Below are 5498 nucleotides of genomic sequence, written 5' to 3'. Positions count from 1 at the left end.
AACCAGATTTTGTTCCAAATTCTGGGGAAATATAGACATTTAACTCTTAAGATGGAATGTTAGCTTGAGAATTATGTGTAGAATTGCACTTTGCTTAAATATGGTAAAACTACTTCTTAGATTGTCCCTGTTTCCTCCAGGAGTTAACTCAGCTTCCTGGTGTGCCATTTCTACTAGCTCTACCCTGTCTTCTCTAACACTGGAAAATGTTTGCTTATGTACGGAAATAAACATGCTCAATTTTCCTCACAGATATGAATGCTTCCTTTGTCTGAAAGAAGGCTAGAATCCCCCAAAATGTCTTCTCTGTAGTTAGTGTGGTGGCACATATCAATTGGCAGGTCACAGTGAAAGGTTCTAGATATTGGAAAGAAGGCAAGCCTGTGCAGGAGCTCGTCTGGGTTTGGTGATGACACTCTGGAGCTACCTGGTGCATGTAAAGGCTTGCTAAGGCAAGCTTGGCACTTATGAATCAACAGGGAGGGGACCAACTTCAAGAGCCACGGGAGTGATGCCTGAGCCTCAGGAACTTTGAAGAGGGAATTTTCTCAAGACATTGGGGTGGCGGCTGCTGTTCATCCCACTCCTCTCTGCAGCAGCACAGGGCGGGCACAGTGCTCCACTCCACACGGATCTGAGATACTTGTTTCAGGCACCAGCCCCTCTACAAGACCCACCCTAGCTCAGCACCACTTGCCAACCTCAAATCTGATCCATTGTCCTGCAGAGGGCAAGACACAAGACAGCAAAGTAAGTATACTGAACTCTCTTCGTGAAGCTGCTGTTGGAAGGGACATGTGTATTATCCAATGTTTGCTATGGTTTTTCCTATGTGCAGTCATGGAGATTTGCCAGGTGATCCTGGTATGTCCAAACTGAGTAAATGAGATAGTGAGGGCTTGATCTAGACAAGCAAGATGGAAGTGATAAGGGCTTCCTCCCATTCCCCTTGAGGAGGGAGGGTGGATCACGTACGTGAGATGGGTCCTGAGGGTGACAAGGAAGGAGAGATGACAAGTTGGAGCTACCTGGCTGGGCGAAGAGAACTGAGGGTGTCAGGGCAGGATTAGCATTTGCTGCTAGCTGGGGGTGCGTGTGGGCTTGTTAACCTTCTGATGCTGTAATAACATTCCAGAAGAATACACTTCAAGGAAGAGAGCTTTAGTTTGGCTTGTGATATCAGACATCATATTTGCCCATTGTTTTTACTTGAGGCTGAATATCAGGATTGGCAGCACATGGCAGAGCAAAGCTGTTGACCTCATAAAGACTGGAAAGCAGAGAGAGAGGTTTCCAAGATCTTGCCCCAAGGACCCTTTCCTTCTGCCAGTCTCACCTCCTAGTTTCTCTTTTTCTCTGTATTCAACAGAATTTTCCTGTGTGGCAGGCTAGCCTTGAACGTTATAATTCTTCTGCTTCAGCCTCCTAAGTACTGACATTGTAGGGATAGTATTGGAAGTTACTATGTACTGAAGGTTCATTCCATGATGTTCCTATCTCTGCCTCCCAGGTGCTAGGATTAGAAAGATGTGTCACTGTGCCTGGATATGTCTTCATTTCACATGCCTCCCAACAGCCCAGTAATGAACTAATCCATTAGTGATGTCAGAGCTTTCTTGATCTAGGCAACCAAAAATTGTTGACTCAAACCACAATGGTATGCCCTCAGCGGATCCCACTCCGGCATGTCAAGGGCTGCTGAGGCAGGGCAGGTCTGTAAGTGCCAGTTTTCTCCTGTACCAATGGTCTTCAGCTGTGCCAAGTGTCTCACCACTGCTTTCTACCACATAATAGAGACATCCTTCTGGTGGATGACCTGGCAGTGCTGTGCCCTGGCACAGCTGAGTATCAGAGTGGCCAGCAGAGGGCTCCAAATAACCGGTTCATAACCAAGGTGACCTTATTTCCCAGGTTTTTGCTGGTGGCATAGGAATCAGAAAGGTCCATTGACACCAAATCAAAGGTATGTTTCAAAGTTTAACTTAACACATTTATGTTAACAATTCCCAGAATTGGTTTCTGTCAAACTTTGGGTTCTTGCTGGGTGATTAGATACTTTTTCTTTGTAGATTATGATCTGGTGAGTTTATTTGTTTCATACACACAATACATGGCAGAAACATATATGTGTACATGCATTATCCTGAAGAATCCTGGGTTACTTTCACAACCATTATTTTTATATTTTTTAATAGAAAATAATAGACATCAGATCATACTAGTTATAATTTCTCACATTTTAAAACTTGAGTCATGTTTTCAAATGTATTTTTATTTTATATTCTGATAAAACATAAATAGCACCAGGTGCATACCTTCAATCCCATCACTCAGGAGGCAGAGGCAAGTGGATGTCTGTGAGTTTGAGGCCAGCCTACTCTATACAGTAAGTTCCAGGACAGCCAAGGTTACAGAGAACCCTGTCTTATATGCCCCCCAAGCCCCCCGAATTCATAATCTTAATTGTTTTTCCATATACCATTCATTGGCATTAGTTACATGTATAACGGTATGTGCTTGTTACCTTCCCAGAATCATTTACTTCATTGCATACTGCAACTTCACCCATTTAACCATTCACCATTCTTCCCTCCCCACAGCTCAGGCAACCTCTGCTCTGCCTAAGCGGGGGGGGGGGGGGTGTCCCATAGTATTTTTCCTTGTGACTTCATTTAGTACAATGATTTTTTAAGTTCACCCATGTTGTAATATGTGTCATTCTTTTGTAGGCTGAGAAATGTTCCTTTAGCTGGATATGCTACATTTTATCTATTTATTCATCTGCTGATGACATCTGTGTTTTATCCTTTGGGCTATCAGGAACTGTACTGTTCTGAATATGCCTGTGCAGACAAATAACACTTTTGTATGACCTTCCTCACATCTGTCTTCTATCTACATATTCACATTAAAGCATATCATTTTTTTGAAGATCTGCCTGTCTCTGTGTCAGTGAGACTGAAGGTACATACCTCGAATCCACATTAGAATTATCGTAGGTGTATCGTAGGTATTAGACTGTTTATACTCACCTGAACTCATAGAATAAAAAAATAACTATTAAATATGAGATATTTGTGAGTATTTAGTGATTTAAGAAAATATTTGTTGTAAATTAGCTGTGTCCAAAATTACGTATGAAGTAAATTATTGTGTGAATTATTTGTATAGTGTTTCTTAGTGGGGTGTGGTGGCACAGGCCTTAAATCCCAGTACTTAGGAGGCAAGGGAGAAGGTATTTCTGAGTTTGAGGCCAGCCTGGTTTCATAAAGAGCTCCAGGACAGCCAAAGCTACATAGAAAAACATTGTCTTAAAACAAAACAACAAAGAAGTTTTTTCTACTTTAAGCTGTTTAAAGCAACAATGAAACATTTATACATCTTCTTACTCATTGCCTTGAAATACATTCCTAGATAGTAAGTTGCTACTGTGTGTGTGTGGGGGGGGTGTATGCTTGTGCATTTTGTTGTTGTTCTGTACATCACGCTGGCCTCAAATTCATTATGCACCTTAGGCTGTCCTTGAACTCCTGATCCTTCTGCCTCCATTTTCCATGCGCTAGGGCTATAAGTATGCACCACCATGCCCAATTCTTATATTGCTATATTTTTATATTTTTAATAATTTGTTATTTAATGTGTGTGGGTATTTTACCTTCATATATGTCTGTGCACCATGTGCCTGGTGCCTGCAGAGGCCAGAAGAGGGCATCAGATCCCTGGAACTGGAGTTACAGACAGTTGTGGGTTGACATATGGATGCTGGGAACCTAACTCAGTCTTCTGCAAAAGCAGCCAGTGCTGTAAACACTGAGCCATCTCTCTAGTCCCATAAGGTGCTTCAATATTAATAGCTAACAGTACTCAACCTTCCTTATATAACTTAGAAACAGCCTTTTACTGGTATCTGTTGTGTATGAGTGGCATTATTTTGTCCATTTCCCAGGTGGAATATAAAGGCTCAAGGAGAGGCTGGAACAAAGGGAGCGGAGTGGGCAGGCTCTGTGGCTGCAGGTTCAAGTTCCATCTGTGGTTCCCAGGCCTCCTGCTCTAAGTTTCTCCTTTGGTGATTCTTAATTTCAAATTTTCATAGTAATTGGGAACATTCAGGTTAATTCATGCAAAATACATAGACTTATTAGCTTAGTCTATTGATTAGCGAATACCAATTATCTTTGTGTCCTTATCATGTGTTAGTAATATTTTTATAATATTTTTGTTGTATAAAATTTTCCTAGTATATTATGACCCTTATAGTTACTGTTAAAAATAGAATATATTTTGTTGAAATAATTTTTCATATATATATTCTGATCATATTTTCCCATCTCCAATGCCTCCTAGACCTTCCCCATCTTCTCACTCACCCAGTTCCATTCCTTATTTCTATTTTGCTTTAGAGAACAAACAGGGAAACAAAAATATCAAATAAGCTAGAATTTAAAAACAAAGACAGGAAAAGCACAACACACACATACACACACAACATAAAGACACAAAACTGAAACCATACATGCAAGCAAAGATCAGTAAGACAAGAAAATGCCCAACCAAAGCAATATGAAACAAAAAGTGTACAAAAGCACCATTGTGTTCATTTTGTGTTGGCCATGTGCTGGGCATGGGGCCTGCACTTAAGTGAGGTTAATATACTCAGCAATACTCCATTGGACAAAGCAATTTTTTCTTTGCAAGCAGCTGTCAATTGGAGAGAGGCTCTCAGTTAAGGATGGGAGCCCATGTTTACTTCCCCCTCTCAGCACCAGGATACTGTCTGACTTGAACCTGGAAGGGCCTGTGGAAACTGCCACACTGAGTTTATATTTGCAGCAGTACTATTGTTTTTGGAAGATACTGTTTCCTTGGTCTCATCCTTTCCCCTCTGGCTTTTATAGTCTTTCCACCTCCTCTTCTGTATGCCTCCCTGAGGCCTGAGGGACACTTATAATTACATTTTCCTTTCCCTTTAAAACAGACTGAAGTTCTAGCATATGTGATTGGTGTTTATTCTGAAAGGAAATATAAAACCAACCTGACAACATAGTTGCCATAATATAGTTTGCAAGATGTAGCAGATAGCTATTAATGGGTTTTGTTTGGTTTTCTTGAGCCTGGGTTTCTCTATGTAGCCTGGGTTGTCCTGGAACTTGCTCTGTAGACCAGGCTGGCCTCAAACTCATAGAGATCTGCCTGCCTCTGCCTCCCTAGTGCTAGGATTAAAGCATGTGCTATCACCACTCAGCCTTCAGAGAGCTATTTAAAGAGATGCGAACTATCATGGTACTTGGCCTTGCCTAGAGTTTGTAGAGTTGGGAGAGGCATTTTGAAACTTTCAAGGTGTGTTGCACTCACTCCTCAAACATCTACTTGTCCCAGAGAGGAAACTGATGACAAACCAAAATAGGGCATATTACCAGAATCTAACTTGATAGACCAATGTGTTTTATCGGGGTTACTTACAGGAGTATAGGTATGAGATTACTTACTGGAGGAGAAAT

Source organism: Micromys minutus (genome assembly GCF_963924665.1).
Source record: "Micromys minutus genome assembly, chromosome: 31".
In the NCBI taxonomy this organism is placed as follows: Eukaryota; Metazoa; Chordata; class Mammalia; order Rodentia; family Muridae; genus Micromys; species Micromys minutus.
Note: the sequence above shows the minus strand (reverse complement) of the source record.